At 34.8% G+C, this 19,335-nt stretch overlaps 2 pseudogenes; one reads left to right on the forward strand and one right to left on the reverse strand.

The window, feature by feature from the left end:
• The first annotated feature begins 6,236 nt into the window (after nt 1-6,236).
• Nucleotides 6,237-9,833, forward strand: LOC140807197 (cytochrome P450 704C1-like; annotated as a pseudogene).
• Nucleotides 9,834-10,009: 176 nt separating this feature from the next.
• On the reverse strand, nt 10,010-13,297 carry LOC140807198 (alpha-L-fucosidase 1-like; annotated as a pseudogene).
• Nucleotides 13,298-19,335: the final 6,038 nt, after the last annotated feature.

Below are 19,335 nucleotides of genomic sequence, written 5' to 3' on the forward strand. Positions count from 1 at the left end.
CCACAGTAGCTCGGTAGGTAGTCAAAATGTCTATACCCAAAATACAATCAAAGTCTTCCATCTCCAGAATCATAAGATTCGCAGTCAACTCGTTACCCTCAAAATCTAAAGGACAACCCATCACTAGACGCTTGGCTAAAACCGAATGACCCATCGGGGTAGAAACAGAAAGAATAACGTCTAGAGAAACATACGGTAACTTATGACGCTTAACAAATCGTGCAGAAATGAATGAATGAGATGCTCCGGTATCTATAAGAACAAAAGCAGGAATACCGCATAAACAAAAAGTACCTGCTATGACTCTCCCGGTCTCATCTGCAGCCTGATCCTGGTTCAGCGCAAACACCTGACCTTGGGCACGAGGTCGAAGATTCGAACTACCCACTGCCTGACCCTGCCTCCTCTGCTGAACAGTCGTCTGAGATCCAGAACCGGATCCTGCTCCACCTCGCAACTGAGGACAATTCTTCTTAATATGCCCCATCTCTCCGCACTGATAACAAGCTCCTGCGGCTGCTCGGCATTGCTCCGATGGATGGTTCTTCCCACAATGCGCACAAGATTCCTTCTTCTTACCAAAACGGAAAACACCGCTAGATCAAGATCCAGATCCAGAAGAAGACGAACCAGATTTCTTGAACGACTGAGATCGAGGCCTCAAAGTACTCGGAGGTCTAGAAGAAAGAATAGCCCTACCACGCTGGAGACTGATCTCTGCCTGGCGATACCGGTTCACTAACCCATCATAAGAAGTAGGATTATCACAGACAGTGACTCGGTCAAAGATCTCCTGGTTAAGACCCTGGAGGAAATGGTCATACTTGGCCTCAGAACTGCCACTGATATGAGGAGCGAAGGGTAACAACTCGAAGAATTTCTGCTGATACTCATCAACAGACATACTCCCCTGCTTAAGGTTCAGGAGCTCAATCGTCTTCGCCTGGCGAAGGGCTGGAGGAAAATACAGCTGCATGAAAGCTGCACGGAAATCGGCCCAAGTCACCCTACCCTGGGACTGGACTATCGGCGCAGAAGTCGATCGCCACCACTTGCGCGCACGGCCCTCGAGAAGAAAGCTAAGGGTATCTATCTTCTGCTCCTCGGTGCACTGAAATGCACGGAAACAACTCTCCATGCGCTCTAACCAGTCCTCAGCATCATCGGGAGTCTCTCCACCGACTAGAGGCTTAGGCCCCATCTGAATAAAACGATGCAACTCAAAACGCCTAGGACCATCCCGACGATGACGATGCTCACGATGACGCCTATGATCATCCTGGTCGCCCCAACGACCTACACTCCCCTGACTACTCTCGTCATCAAAGTGGTCAGCCATCGCTACAAGATAGAATGGGGTAAAATGGTCAACGAAAATCCCAAAACAGAAATCTATATCCCAAAATTGTAAGCATGCTCTGATACCATAAATGTAGTGACCCGTTCCAGAATCACCTACTAGTTGAGAACTAAGCATGCAATTAACTTAAATAATAAAAATCAGAGATAACAGCGGAAATATGGTTAACAACAATAGTTTATACAACCCAATCGAAATCCAAAATACTCAACTAACTGAAAGTATCTGCTACAATCATATCAAATCAAATGGAAAACACTGAAAACTAAACCAACCAGCTACTCAATGTCCTCCTCCTGCTCCTCCTGAGCCATCCAACCTGAGGCCTGCCCCGTGGAAATGGGGTGTCCAAGATAAACAAAACCGAGGACGTGAGCGATAAGAACGCCCAGTACAAAAGCATGAGTATACAAACCTATATGAAATGCACATGCTATGATATGATACCAAGGTAGTCAAGAAACAGGAGTCACAAAAGATCTCAAAATGCTCAGTCTAGAGGCGCCAAGTGGATAGTGCCGCGCGGTACTACCTCTGGGTCACTGCATCCACTGCAAGAACAGACGTGGACCTAAAATGTCCCGGATCACCGAAGCCCTCCCGACCCGTCGGCCACTGTGTACTCTCGGTGTCCATGCGTCCACAAGACAAGACAGGGCTGAGCGGCCCCACAAGATATATAGCTTATCTCGAAAGAGATACAGCTCAACAGTAAAGGCTATCTCGAAGGAGATACGGCTCAACATGAAATGCAACATGCATCATAAATCGTGACATAATAGCATGCATCATATGACATATAACAATGCACCACATAATCATGCAACACATATAAGAATGTATACTCGACCAGGATATCTCGGATAGTACTTTCGTACCTCTATCACAGCAATCCTAATCCACTGGAATAACCAGACAACAGGTCTAGTCCAAGCCTATTCATCAAGTGAAAACCATCACTAAAACTTATCTACCAGACTTAACTAGATAATCCTGAGATAATACTGATACAATTCCAAACCTTCGTCCGTCGCTAGCCCACTGATGCCGCTAGCTCCCAACTAGAGCACAGCTCCGCTACAAGACCAGCAGCTCCCCGCTAGTGCCCGAACCTCGGAAAAAGACTAGAATCTCACAGAAACGACTGAAATGCTATGGAACTCTCTGAATTGGCGAGTCACAAATGAAGCCTCGCGCCTCTATTTATAGCCAATGTTCGGACGATCCGAACCATTTCGGAAGCTCCGATCCGGCACACTTCGGACGGTCCGAACTCTGATCGGACGATCCGATCCTTGCATGACTTCCACGAGTACAGCCACCTGTCTCGGACGATCCGAACCCCAATCGGATGATCCGAACCTTACCACGTGTCCAGAACCCTTCCACGTGTCCAGCCACCTGTCTCGGACGGTCCGACACCTGGCTCGGACGATCCGAACTCATCGGACGATCCGAACTCATCGGACGATCCGAACTTGTTCGGTCCTTCCGATCCCACCGAAAATATAATTAATCCGATAATTAACTCAAATTAGGAATCGGGTTACTACAACCCGGCCCCGTTTCGTATTCGAGGTGGGGTGGGTCCGAAAAATATTTAAACGGGGTGGGGCGGGTAATGGGTCAATTTTTTTTTCATGGGGAGGGTATTGGGTTTAGCCAAACCCGCCCCAAACCCACTCCATTGACATCTCTAAAGCAGAGTTCGAAAAATATCATACTTATAATATTGGTCGGTCACATCCTTGTATATTCATATTTGAGTAGGTCTCTTGTGAGATGGTCTCACGAATCTTTATCTGTGAGACGGATTAACCACACCGATATTCACAATAAAAAATAATACTCTTAGCATAAAAAAAATTATTTTTTCATGGATGACCCAATAAGATATCCGTATCACAAAATGCAACCCGTGATACCGTCTCACACAAATTTTTACCTTCATATTTATACTCTTTCTTATGTACCGGGAGATTTGGTCGGTCACGTCCTTGCTCATATCTCGAACTCTATTCTCACGAGACATGTTTCGTATTAGACAGGCTAGGCAGACAAAGCGGTGGCTAGGCGAAATTCAGGTTCTGTTGGAGAAGTTTACATAATTTTTTTTTTTGGATTTACATTTTTTATTCGATATGGTTGTACAACAGTTAAATTATTGGCAAAAACTTGTGTGAGGCAGTCTCACGGGTCGTATTTGTGAGACGGGTCTCTTATTTACGTCATCCATGATAAAATATCACTTTTTATGTTAAGAATATTACTTTTTATTGTGAATATCCATAGGGTTGACCCGTCTCACAGATTAAGAGCCGTTAGACGGTCTCACATAAAACACACCCTACTAGGCAAAAACTTGTGTGAGACGGTCTCACGGGTCAAATTTGTGAGACGGATCTCTTATTTGAGTTATTTATGAAAAAGTATAATTTTTTATGCTAAGAGTATTACTTTTTATTGTGAATATGGGTAGGGTTGACCCGTCTAACAGATTAATATCCGTGAGACGGTCTCACATGAGACCCACTCATAATACTATTTAAAATAATAAAAAAAATGTTTAATAATAATAATAATAATTATTATTATTATTATAATACCAATAATATTTGGCTATTAAGACACCCACAATGAGGTGTTAAATGGGTGTTACCCTCTCCATTGTGAGTGGGCGTTATAACTTATAACGCCCACCCACAGGAGAGAGGGTATGGGATGTTCAAATAACTAAACGCTCTTGCGTTAGTTTATTTTTTTAAAAAAATTGGACAATTAGCGACGGTTTTTGAAATACCGTCGCTATTAGCGACGGCTTTTTAGAAATTGAAATACCGTCGCTGATTTGCTGACACGCGGGGGTATTATTTAACATACTCAATATACGAAGGGATATTATTTAACAGATGAAATATATCCGGAATGAGACACTTTCGTTAAGGCTTTTCCTTGACCGGAGGATCCAAAGAGGAGGCTTTTTAAGGAAAGACAAGAGTCTGCAAAAAAAGATGTTGAACGAGCATTTGGGGTGCTCCAAGCTCGATGGGCAATTGTCAGATGTCCAGCTCGTTATTGGTACAGAAAAAAGTAAAATATATAATGTTAGCATGCATTATTTTACATAACATGATTGTCGAAGATGAGAGGTTCAAATCATCAACTACTCTAAAACAATAAATAAAAAAAAATTTCTAGCCAATATTTTATAAATTCCTACATATAACAAATCATCAACTACTCTAAAACAATAAATAAAAAAAGTAAATTAACATATAAAATAAAAATGAAGCAACCATTCAAGGGATTGAAAAGCAGCCTGCCTGCTTCTTATCCTTTCCCAGATGAACAATGCTCAAACCCTAAGTTCTAAAACAACACCCAATAGAGATCGATGCACCCACCATTCGATGGCCACATCTCTGTATGAAATTACTAGTATTTCCTTATATCTGAATAAACCATTCATTCAACTTTAAACATCTTCTTTGAAGAAATGAAAACTAGTTTTCATACCTAAGTAAATATACATAACTAAGACTTTAAATTGAGTACACAGATTACTAAAATCGCAAAATGACAAACATAACGGATTGAAAAAATGATTTTCACATTTATATATTATGTTATAGGAGAATATATTTGAGATGTTATAAAAAATTTTGAAGGATAATTTGGTATTTCAAAGACATTCAAATAAGATCTTAAAAATAAATGTGGATCTCCCCCACTTTTTTTTTAAAAAAAAGTTTATAAGTTGTTTTTTTAAAAAATTACAATAAAATTTTCATAGCTTATAAGCTTTGTAAAAGCTCATCTTAATAGCCTAATAATATATAATAACGACTCTTATTATATTTATTTAAGTTCTCTTGAGCTGTGTTGTATAAAAAAAGCCAGTGTTCTAAACACTCGCTTAAACTAAATTTAATCTCGTTTAACTTTTTTTTAGAGTACATGTATGATATTGTTCTAAATTACAAAGATATAATGTAGCTGTTCGCATTATTGACGAGACTTGAACATTGACCAGAGATTGTTTATCTTGAGCAAAAAAAAAAAAAACAAACAACTAAATCTACCTAAATATATTAGGAAAACTACCCTCACTAGATGAGACTAGAACTTGATACCAAAAAGTCTCAAGATCTCAACCTTAATCATTGGATCAAGACCTCATTGACAATCTCATTTAAAGTTAAACATGCTAATGTAATATCCACTTTTAAATTTGAACAATTATAAAAAGAGATTCATTTTATTTTTTGAATCTAAATGAGTTTACGATAATATATAAATATTGAAAAAAAAAATCAAGAATATTTTATTTAAAAATATGACACAGTAATTGATAATGAACTTATTTACATTACAATATAATTTTGTAGATTGTTTGGAAACTATTAATTATTATATTTTTAAAATTTGTATGATTTTTTAGAACTAGAAAATTTACGTATTTAATCTTAAATTTATGTTGTTTATATAGTTTTATCTAACTTAAAACAACTAAAATTACATTAAAAATAAAACCATTTTTTCATTATTAATCGCTCTTTATTATGCAATGCTCGATATCAATGCTTCAATGTGTTTCGTGATTTTTAAATTTATTATAGAGTGCGTCTCATATGAGCCGTCTCACAGATCTTAATCTGTGAGACGAGTCAATCCTACCCATATTCACAATAGAAAGTTATACTTTTAACATAAAAAGTAAAACTTTTTCATGGATGACCCAAATAAGAGATCCGTCTCACAAATACGACCCGTGAGACCGTCTCATACAAATTTTTGCCTTTATTATATTATTGTAATTTGTATCTTTTTTTTCTTTTTTCTTTTTTCTTTTTTCCCGGGAAATAGTTGGTCTATGAACACTTGGCGGAAAGGCAAAAAGGAACAAGGAAATTGAGGTCCGTAGACTTGGTGAGTGGCGAGTCAACAAATTTCTTGATTACTTGTGAAATTATTCGGTTAAAGGCCCACACGGCATTCTCCATCTTCCGCCCTTTCATTTCAGACACAGAGTTTCAGTCAGTTACAGTAGGAAAAGTTGTGAGAATTTTTGTTAATACATGCTCAGGAGCACGAAGTTCTTACATGAATCCTATGTTTCTCCCAACTTTTTCTGCAATTTTTGGGGTGTTTCTGATATGGGTTATCTTCAGATTTTCAAGAAACGACAAGAGAAAGTATCATCCATTCGGAGGCACGATTTTGCATCTGCTGTTTAATTTCAACAACATTTATGACTACCTCACTGAGTTGACCCGCAAGAACATGACTTTCAGAATCGTTTATCTGGATAATATTGAAATTTACACTTCTGATCCTGCAATTGTTGAGTACTTTCTCAAAACAAATTTTGCCAACTACGGAAAGGTAATTAATTTCTCCTCGCACTCTGTTTACTTTTGGAGTATTCCAGATTCTTTTTCGGGACATTCAATTATTTTCTTGGTATTGTGACGACAATTGGCTGTGTAGAAGAGGATCAAAATATGTAGTCTGGGATGTTTTATGCCTTAGAGAATGTGAGTAGTCGCATTGTCGTTCCTGTACATTACTTTTTGTGTAGCGACGCGAGCTTTATTCAATAATAATGAGTTTCTCATGCCGTCTTCAAATAGTTGGTAAAGAACAATTGTTTTGCTAGGGGACTTGTCGAAAAATTTCGGGTTGTCTTATGATTTAAAATGTTTGAATTGCGTGGTTGTCATCCACTATAGTTTTACTTGTGCTACATCCTGTAAAAATATGTGAGATATAAGTGAAAAAATCATTATGGTTAGGTTTGCTTCATCATTGAATGTCAAAAACATGTTTCTTGGTTGTGAAGAGTGCTTATAATGCTTCAAGCTCTTTTGGTTGCTTTTAGTCATAAAAAAAAAAGAAAACGAAGTGGGAAAGTGATCTTACTGTTAGTGTTAAGGTTTCCTGATGTAGCTAGGATAAATATTTCTCATAGATTATCAATTTTCATTCCACTTCTGAGACGAAGAGTGATAGAAATATGGATGGTTATTCAAATTTAGATTGCTAAATCACTGTTCTTGAATATTTGAAATCAAACTTGGATTGAGACAGAGACATAATTTGCAGCTATAGACTTTTAATTTACATTTAGTCAATTAGGAAAAACAAAGGTTACCATAAGTGGTGTACGAGAATATTTACTCTATGATCTCTCACATAGCGTAAGATGTACTCCTCAATCACTGAAGAGTTAGACCTTTCCAGTTTCTGACGATTGAGCCTAGCAACAAGATGCGGACATCCCCCATGCTGCAGTTCCCTCAGGTCCTTTCTGGGTTTGGATCAGGGGAATAGTCGAGCGATTGCGGTTGCGGATCCAAACGTGCTCACAAGGCGCACAATAAGAATAAGATCACAAGGAGACCACTAGCTCCATACTGGGTCCCCTAAAATGTATCATATGAGAGCAATCCCCTTTTCTTCGAATTCCATTTTCGAGTCCGAGTTTAGGGAGTTTTCTGTTGGCTTCTATTCAGTAAGCTTGGCTTGAGTAAGCCATTGGTTTCAGGAAAGTAGGAGTCTGAGCTTTCCGACACTCAGCTTTGTGGATATTACTATCTGAATTGGATTTGATAAAAATATAGCTGAGGATCTTGTACAGGGTGGTGGTACCATCTATCCTTATATCCTCATACATATACTAATTGTGACGTAGGAAACTTGTATTTTTGTGCTCTTGATTTTGTATTGGGTTTACTACCAAGGTTTTCTCAATTCTCACCTTCTATAATGTCCCAAAAATTTGAATTTATCAGGGGTCGTTTCACCACGACATCTTGGAAGGTCTTCTAGGGGACGGGATCTTTACAGTTGACGGTGAAAGGTGGCGCCACCAAAGAAAAATGTCGAGTTATGAATTTTCCACGAGAAACTTGAGGGATTTTAGCAGCTGGCGTGTTTAAGACAAATGCAGCTAAACTTGCAAAGATAGTGTCTGAAGCTACGACCTCGAATAAGATGATAGAAATCCAAGTATTTATCATTTCTTGATATAAACAAACTATAAAAGAATCATTCCTAATACTTTATTTGACAGGAAATGAATAATTTTCATTGGACATTTTCAGGATTTGTTCATGAAAGGTGCGTTAGACTCGGTTTTCAAGGTTGTGCTTGGTGTGGATCTAGACAGCATGCGTGGAACAGATGAAGGTACCCAATTTTCCAAGGCATTTGATGAAGCAAGTGAAATGACGTGTTACCGTTATGTGGACATGTCGTGGCCAATCAAAAAGTTCCTCAACGTTGGCTCAGAAGCCACATTGAAGAGATGTATGAAAATCGTGGATGCATTTGTTTACAAGGTCATACAAAGCAAGACTGAACAAGTGAACAAACCCAAAGACGACCTTCAAGTGAGTTAACTAAAAATATTATCGAATCCTTTCCAATTGATTAATGATGGTAAGAATCTGTATATTTGGATTACAGGTTACTAGAGGAGATATTTTGTCGAGGTTTCTTGAAATGAATGAAACAGATCCCAAGTACCTGAAGGACATAATACTAAGTTTTATAATTGCCGGAAAAGACACGACAGCTAGTACTCTTTCATGGTTTTTTTACATGATGTGCAAACACCCACTAGTACAAGAAAAGATTGTAAAAGAAGTGCAGGAGGCAGCAAATCTTAAAGAAAATTCGAGTATCAATGAAATAGCGAAGAGTATTACGGAAGAAGCACTAGATAAGATGCAGTTTCTCCATGCTGCTCTCAGTGAAACTCTCAGACTATATCCTGCAGTGCCAGCAGTAACAATCGATTTTCGATTTCTGTTTAAGATTGCATATAGACGTATCTATAGGTTTCTTACTACATGGTTTCATTTATAGGATGGAAAGATGTGTTTTTCGGATGATACTTTACCAGATGGATTCAGTATCAAGAAAGGAAACTTGATTTCATATGTACCTTATGCTATGGGAAGGATGAAATCTTTGTGGGGTGAGGATGCTGAGGTTTTCCGTCCTGAGAGATGGCTCGATGAAAATGGAGTTTTTCAGCATGAAAGCTCTTTTAAATTCACAGCTTTTCAGGTAAGCTCGTTCTTTAGTTCGATTCTGTTTTGACCGATCTTAATGCATATTGATTGGTTCACGAAAGCCAAGTTATGGTATGCAGGCGGGACCAAGGATCTGTCTGGGAAAAGAATTTGCTTACAGGCAGATGAAAATTTTTGCGTCGGTATTGCTGAGCGCCTTCGTGTTCAATTTAGTAGATGAAACGAAACCGGTGAAGTACAGAACCATGCTAACGCTGCAGATCAATGGAGGGCTCCATCTTCGTGCCCGTTCAAGGACAATCGATGCATAAGTTTGTGAGTAGGAAGTCATCAATTGTCGACTGTGGATGCTTTTATCTGCGTATGAAATATATTTCATGAAATTATATGCTTGCTTTTATCTATTAGAAAATATATGCTTGCTTGATATATTTCCATCATCATTTTTAGATGTAAAAAAGACTCCCTGTTTCTAAGGAGACGTCATCTGTTATATAGGGGATATGGTGTAAAAGAAGGTCAACAGAATTAGACAAAATCATCTCATAAAAAGTTGGCAAAAACAGAGGGATAACCGGATAAGTAATTACAAATATAAGACTAATGATACAGTATAAATTTATATATTTATTTTGAACAAATTTTAAAGATAGATAGTGAGAAAAGTCATATGAACCAATAACACCACAAGAATGCCAACTTGGTGAATTATTTATGAATCAACTTCCCCTTGAGGATTCCAAAATGGATCGAAATGCAACCCGAAAGACGAAATCAAAGGCACCCCCTTTGCTTTCACAATCTTGATCCTCACACTAATGCTTCAACGGCACCCTTCTCCAATCTATGCAGCTTCTTGTATCCTACTGTGGTTCCCTTCGCAACCATCTCCCCGTCGTCGACGTAAATCTCGTGTTTCTTGATCCTTTGGCCTAGTCCAATGGCTTCCTGAATCCTAACTACATTAAACTTGATCTTCCCCGTTTTCGCCCTAAACTGGATCCACTGACCTCTTCTCTCCTTTTCACTCGGAGCCCAATATGTCCACAGATGGTCATCATCTAGCACGTTTTCGGGTTTATAATCACTACTTTCGCCTCCGCGTTGGCTACTTGCATGGGCCGAACATTTTAAGGCCAAGTTCGAGGAAAAGATGGTGTCGATGGCTCGTCTGAATTGCTTCAATCTTCGCACATCGGACTCGGGTATTAGTCCGGTTGAGTTTGGTGGCACATTGAGGAGTAACACGCAGTTTCGGCCCACGGAATTGTAGTAAATCTCAAGGAGTTCACTTAGCTTTTTTGGTGACTGTGACTTGTGCCAAAACCAACCTGTTCGGATGGAAACATCGCACTCGGCCTGGCAGCCAATCCGTCCCTTTCGGGTCACCCTTGTTGATATAGCTGCACCATAAAAATTGCAAAAGATACCCATCAATTATTTTTCCTTGCGGGAAACCCGTCCCACTTCAATAGTTCGAAACTTAAAACTTTAAGTTTTAATTTATTATGAAAGCGAAAGCTATCTAATTAACACACATTATAACACTAAAAATTTGTTGAATTTTTTTACTTAAAAAAAGTGATAAAATAAGACAAAAACTTGTGTGAGACGATATTACGGGTCGTATTTTGTGAGACAGATCTCTTATTTGGGTCATCCATGAAAAAATATTATTTTTTTTGCTAAGAAGTATTACTTTTTATTGTGAATATCGATATGGTTGACCCGTCTCACATATAAAGATTCGTGAAACCATCTCACAAGAGACCTACTCATAATAAATTCACTTTACTTACTCAACAATGCTAGCATTGCCGATTGATAGAGAGGTCCGATTGATGGTGGACCAACAAGTGCTACCGGCGAACCCTTTCTCGTCCCCGACCCACCGGACATCTGGTCCGGCGTCGGAGAATATGTTGATTGTACTTTGCAATTCCTTCACCATTGAAAACCAATCATTGAAGTAGTAACTCATGTTTGGGGCATTTGGACCTTTTGCTCCATCAAACCATATCTCTTGAACACTTCCATACCTGCAAAAATTACAATTTTTTTTATATGAATTGCATTTAATTAAACTATAACTAATATTATTCGGTTTTGATCTGTTTTTTAAAATAATATTTGATATACTTTTATGTATCTAGGCGGATAATGATTTAAAGATGTAGAATTAATAGACAATATTATTATTTTATTAAATTCATCACAAATTTTTTTAGAAGAGTAGGTCTCTTGTGAGACGGTCTCACGAATCTTTATCTGTGAGACGGGTCAACCCTACCGATATTCACAATAAAAAGTAATACTCTTTGCATAAAAAGTAATATTTTTCATGGATGACCCAAATAAGATATCTGTCTCATAAAATACGACCCGTGAGACTGTCTCATACAAGTTTTTGCCTTTTTAGAATTACTAAATAATACAGAAATTATGTCAAAATTTTATTTAAATTTTAATTTGTTTATTAAATAAGAAAAACTTAAATGAAAGAAAAAAAAAGAATATTCATGTTACGGAAATAAATGAATAAAATGGAAAAACATTAACTAGAGCTTTAATTAGGTGCAACTATATGTATAAAATAAGACTAACAAAGGGTATTATGGTCACCTCATGAATAAAAAATGTAGGATGAAGTATGATTAACAAAATTTGAAGCGTAAATATCACTCCTTTAATAGTTTTTGAATTAAAAATTTATGTTTGTGAAAAATAAGTTTGTATATTGATAGCTCAAATCTCTAGTTGATAAATTTGACAAAAACTTGTGTGAAACGGTCTCACGGGTCGTATTTTGTAAGACAGATCTCTTATTTGGGTCATACATGAAAAAATATTATTTTTAATGCTAAGAGTATTACTTTTTATTGTGAATATCAGTAGGGTCTCACAGATAATCGTCTCACAAGAGACCTACTCGATAAATTTTTGTGGTAAATATGCTTGTATGTACTTATATAGGAAATTATATAAAAATATATCAAAATTATAAATTCTCGAAAACCTAATAAAAGCTTAAATAGATTTAAACATAAATATAAAATATACGTGTGTGCGTGGGCGCGCCTTTTGGGATCTATGAACTAGGAAGAAAATGAACTTGATTTATTAGATATATTATGTTATTTTCAAGTTTTGATTGCTCAAATTTGGAGTGATTAATTAATTAATTAATTCATGCTCCTCTAAGAAACCTACATATAAAGTATAACATACGTACCTCTTAAGAAGTTCTTGCAATTGAGCCAAGTAATATTCATTGTACTTGTTAGCATGTCCATATCTTGAATCATGTCGATCCCACGGCGACAGATACAATCCCGAATCCACATTTCGAGCCTTCATCGCATCGACGAACTCTCGAACCACATCTCCACGCCCATGTTTCCAAGGGCTTCCAACGACAGAATGATCAGTGTACCTTGAAGGCCACAAGCAAAACCCATCGTGATGCTTGGCCGTGAGTATCACGAGGGAGACTCCGGCCTCGGCCGCAGCGTCCGCCCATTGGTTGGTGTCGAGTCCCGTCGGGTTGAAAATAGCCGGGCTTTCGTTCCCCGTGCCCCATTCTGAATCATTGAAGGTATTGACACCGAAGTGATGGAACATTATGATCTCCCTTTGTTGCCATTTCAATTGGGAGTAGGAAGGTAAGGGGAGAATCGGCAATGGAGGAGTTGTGACTTTGAGTTGATTGATATGTTCATTTCTTGATAAGATTAATTGCGATAGCATAAAGAATGTGAAAATGTACGAGGAAATAATTGGCTTAGCCATACATAAACAAATTGTGGTTCTTTAGTTCTTGGTGGGACGTATTAGATGATAAAGAAAATGGTGGGGACGAATGAAAAGATGAAGGGGATTCTCCAAGATTCTCTAAGTAGCCGATCATTAAAAAAAAAGTGATTATTGGATTTTGAATATATTTTTAAACTCAGATTCTGCGTTAACTTTTGTTTAATTTAATTGAAATCCAGAAACTGGTAATGTGGCGATTTGATTATCCAAAAGTGATTATGCTAGTATATTAGAATTAGAATAACTTATTTATCATACACTATCTAATTCTGATTTTTTTGTATTCATTTTTTTTTTCAAATACTAATCACTTCTTTCTAATCTATAAATTTAATCGCTTCTACAAAAGTATATATATTTTTTTGCAAACACTCGCTTAGCAATTAGCAAATTTTGAATTATAAATTGTGGGATATACATATATCTATTCTATTTTATTAAAGTCGAGGACATTATAGTAACCACCTAGGAAGGACACCAATTTTTTCTTCCAACTTTTCCTTTATATGATACTAATATTATATATTTTTTTAATTTCAACACACACTTTTATTTTTATTTTTTTATTTCAACAATTCGAATATCAATTTAATCCCTCCATAATTTTTCAAATTTCGCTTGAGTCCATCGATAATGATAAAACAAACTGTACACACACGCATCGTATGTGCAGAGTAACCAGTTATTATTAAGGTTGAGGAGTTTAGAGTAATTAACTTTGATAAACAAAAAAAAAACTTATGTTCTCAAATTAAAAAAAAACATTACACTTTTGTTAAATAAAAAAATATTATAAAAACTTATTTTTTAGTAGATTTGATTCATTATCTTTATCAAAAAATAAATCATTTTAAAAATTTAGTTTTATTTTATTTAAATATTAGTTTTTACCATCCCAAACTCATTAAGTCTTTAAATACAGATAATTTCTTACATAATTTGTTTGTATTATTTATTTACTGAGAAATCATTAAGTTTGAAATATTTTTTTCAAGGGTCTTGAAAGAATGAATTATGTTTTTGTTTGACAAATGGGTTTTTTAGAATTATAAAAATAAAATCGGTTCTTTCAATTTGAACTTTTTAAATTTTAATAGTTTTCCCAATTCCCTAAGTTAATTTCGAGAGATTAAAAAGGGAAAACTCATATTTTCAAAACACCGATACAAAATATTATAGTGGAAAAACGGTGCACGCAGTTTTCGGACAACCCACTATTCCAAAATAGATATGGCTTGGAATTGAAGCTTTTTGTTTGGTTCTATAAAAACATCTAACGTATGGTCCATTGATTTGTACGCTTCGAACGATAACTCACGGACCAGCGATTTTTTTGTTTCTTTATTTATTTTATTTTTTTTAAAAAAAAAACATATAATAATGCAACTTTGCTTCTTATCAGAAAAGATCAGCCATTTTGGTGCAAGGATTGTTCTCCAACGGAGCTAAAATAGCGCTAATAATTAGATATCTTTAATAATAATATATTCAATAATATATTATTTTAATAATTAATACTAATATTAACATTAATTATAATTATATTGTTAAATTTGTAAATAAATATTAAACAAAAAGAATATTCTAGGAATATACTTTTTAGCGTAGAGTGAGTCTCATGTGAGACCGTCTCACGGATCTTAATCTGTGAGACGGGTCAACCCTACCCATATTCACAATAAAAAGTAATACTCTTAGCATAAAAAGTAATACTTTTTCATGGATGACCCAAATAAGAGATCCGTCTCACAAATACGACCCGTGAAACCGTCTCACACAAGTTTTTGTCTTTAGCGTAAGATTTGAAGTAAATGGGTTGGAGATGAATGTTATATTTGATGTAGAAACTGCACTATTTTGGTGCAGAAACTGCACCAAAATAGATCTATGGGTCGGAGATGACCTTAACATCTTATTCTCAAGTTATTGTACTAGGGCTTTCGGGTTATACCTTCTTCCGTCGCTAGTCCTTTGGGGACGCTCGTTTTGTTGACCTATCCTGGAGTTGTTGCCTACTATGGAAGCGCTTCATCACTCTCCTCGACTATTGAATCGACTAGAAAAGCCTAAGATACTACTAGATTCGAGAGAGATAATATGTACATGGTGCAATCGGAATGAATCTCGAATGACCTATTTATAGACTTTCGAACTCCGGTCCCGAATTTCCGAGCTGGTTCTTTGCTGCGTGTTGATTCTCATCATTCGAGAATAAAGATACATTCCGGGTTGAATGCATCAAAAAATGGAAAAGCTCACATATCCAAGAACCAAAACTTACAATTTAAATAAAACGATAATTTCTAAATTTTCAATTAGTTTTTAAAATCTTCATTTTATACTTACTATATTAAATAAATATCGTATTAATAATAAATTAAGTTTTATGATATAGAATTTGAAAAATTAATATCCGGATAAAACGTGTTCTCAAAAATAATTTATTCACTTTTGGATTAAAAATAAAAAATGAATTTTCAAAAATCATAGGCCCAATTCTAAACTAGGCTAGAAAAGAAACTTTTTTGATTTAAAATTCGGCACTTTATCCACCAATGCCTTTTGCTGAATGGATTTAGTTGGGCTGCGTTTACTTTAAGATTTGGATTCGATAAACAATCAAACTCTATCGAGTGTTTATTAGAAATTTTGCAACTCACGATAAATCTACGAGTCTGGTTTAATTATTTTTAATGAATGATTCACTACCCAAAAAAAAAAGGTTACTTTGAGACGGTTTTTTTAAATTAAACTTACCACGGTTATTGAAACAATCGTTATCTTAGTGACGGTTTGTCTAACTCCGTCGTTAGTTAAATTAGAGATAGTTTAATTCGAAATCATCATTAAATACGAAATTAGAAAAGCTGTTGTTAAAATTAGCGATGGATCAAACATTTCGTCGCAAAATGAACGACACAATTATTGGCAACGCCGTCGCATAACGTCGCTAATTGCGACGAAATTATTAAACATTGATTCTGTCACAATTTAGAATTTTGAAAATCATATCTAAATTAGCTGACGGTTTTTGAATAGTAGTCATCTAATTAACTCTAATTACCTATACTATATTATTAAGTTTTAGACACTTTGAATCACTACTTTTTGGTGTCATGGTCTGTTTTAATAATTATATATATTAATAAAGTATTAAAATTTTAATATAAGTCACATGTAGTTCAGTGGATAAAGTCTTTGTTTATTAGACATCAAACTGTGAGTTTAATTTGTACTTGTATCTTTATTTTTCTATTTATTTTTTAATTCATATATCAAAATTGCAGTATGATCCATCACAATTTCTTATAATTATATTTTGATATTAATTTAAATATAAACAAAATGAATTATAAAAATATTAGATAAGCACGCAACACGTAGTTATAATTATTCATCTCACCTATCATTATATTATTTTATATCAAGTCTTATTTAAACTTCACATATTAATATAAATAGATTTACTAAATAATTTATGAAATCGTATCGATCATAATTTACTTATACTTTTAGCCAAACTAAAATAGTAATATTTATAATGAAATGTGAAAAGAAATATTTACAAGATTTCTTATTAAACAAATCAGAAAAATAGATTACTAACAAAATTAAATGTAAAAGTTTTATATAATTATTTCTAATTAATACGCATGTTTGATATAATGAACTATTATTAGATATTATAAAAAATATCAAGCACTTTAGAAAATTATTACGTTTGTATTTATTTCGAATTAAGATATTATTAATTTTTTCAAAAATTAAGGAACATCATAATTTAGTTAAAACAAAGATAATTCAATATATAATAAATGTTGAAATAATAATTTTAATTATTAAACACGAATAATAGTAAAATTATATGAATCACAGCACAAGCTAGATCCTATGTCAATTATATACCCATTGAAAGTATTAATACAAAACCTTTTCAATCATAAAACTAAAGATAGTCAATTAATATAATGGGCAAAACTTGTGTGAGACGATCTCACGGGTCGTATTTTGTGAGATAGATCTCTTATTTGGGTCATCCATGAAAAAATAATACTTTTGATGGTAAGAGTATATCTTTTTATTGTGAATATCGATAAGGTTAACCCGTATCACAAATAAAGATTCGTGAGACCGTCTCACTAGAGACCAACTCAATATAATACATGCAAATATCGAATATATAATAGTACGCGACAACATATGATATTGGTGATGCCTCGAGCCTAAAAAAAACCCGACCAAATCTACTATCCCTCCCATCAATAGTGTGAATTGGTAAATGATTGATGACAAAAACTTGTGTGAGACGGTCTCACGGATATTATTTGTGAGACGGATCTCTTATTTGGGTCACCCATGAAAAAGTATCACTTTTTATGCTAAGAGTATTACTTTTTATTGTGAATATGGGTAGGGTTGACCCGTCTCACAGATTATAATCCGTGAGACGGTCTCACATGAGACTCACTCATGATTGATTGTCTTCGATTAGAGATGTTATTCTAAGTTTAGGGTTGTGTAATTGTTCTAGATTTGAATCCGATACGTAAAATGCGAGAAGAAAAGGTAAATCGTTCTAGCTTGTACTAAGGAGATTTACAATGGAAAGTCTTATAGAAAATTTCATATGATGAGCACGTCTCTTGTAAGACAATCTCACGGATCTTTATCCGTGAGACAAGTCAACCCTACCGATATTCACAATAAAAAATAATACTCTTAGCATAAAAAATAATATTTTTTCATAGATTATCCAAATAAGAGATTCGTCTCACAAAATATGACCCGTGAGATCGTCTCACACAAATTTTACATCATATGATTTATTTCAAAAATATTTTTTAAATTTTGTACCGATAGGGCCATATTGAGTTGATATTTATTAATATATGTATATATAAATTATGGAAGAAATTAAATTCGGACACCTCTCATTTAATGTACGGAAGATGTGAATATCAATAGTGAAATTTGGGTAGGCAGTTGGAGTGCATTAGTTATAACATTAAATATGATGTCATGAAATGATAATAATTTGTCGGATCACACACTATGCTGTCATGTTCTTTCACAAAGCGATACATGCTAACCACTTTTATTTCAGTCTATATATATATTTTTGTTATTAATTTAAACAAAAAAGAGAGAATTTTTTACATAATTATGGTTTAATTTCTTTTTAAATATAATTAATAAATTGCAGGATCACACTCCATTAATATTTGAAATTATAATATTACTTTAATTTATATAAATCAAATTAATTATAAAAAATTGTACAAATAAAGCGTGCCAAAAATCACTAATATTTATAATCCAATCGATTTTTTCAATAGGTGTGATATATCCCTCTAATTTTGAATAAAACTACAATTGTCAACTTCTTAATTAAAACCATCGATTTTAAAATAGAGTGGATCTCATGTGAGACTGTCTCACGGATCTTAATCTGTGAGACGGATCAACCCTACCCATATTCACAGTAAAAAGTAATACTCTTAGCATAAAAAGTAATACTTTTTCATGGATAACCCAAATAAGAAATCCTTCTCACAAATACGACCCGTGAGACCGTCTCACACAAATTTTTGTCTTTAAAATATATATATTCAATGCACCAATATATCTGCATAAAAAATGCCGTGATGGATAGACTCAAATATATCTGCAGAAAAAATGCCGTGATGGATAGGTATGAGTCTAGTTTTAAAATCGATGGTTTTAATTCACCGGAAGTTGACAATTATGATTTTAATGAAATTTAGAGGGACATATCAATCATCAGCTCCGATATTTTTATAATTAATAATAAATTATAAGTCATATATTCGAATTAATTAGTAGAAATATGAGTAAGCTTTTAATGATAGTTAAGATTGCGACTTGGACCTAATTCAACCCAAAAATACTGACGAAGGAGAATTGTCTAAGTCTAGATATGCAACTCCTATTAATTATATCCAACCAATATGAGACATCTTAACAACGGTTAGGGTTAGATTTTCAACTTTTGGCTTCAAAATTCAACCATCTTTGCGACGCTTCAACCTATGCTCATCGACATAAGTCCATATCACCTAAAGTTGAGGCAAGTGCAACTTTTTTTTGCTTTATGCACCA

The sequence above is a fragment of the Primulina eburnea genome, chromosome 12 (assembly GCF_022965805.1).
Source record: "Primulina eburnea isolate SZY01 chromosome 12, ASM2296580v1, whole genome shotgun sequence".
NCBI classification, from domain to species: domain Eukaryota; kingdom Viridiplantae; phylum Streptophyta; class Magnoliopsida; order Lamiales; family Gesneriaceae; genus Primulina; species Primulina eburnea.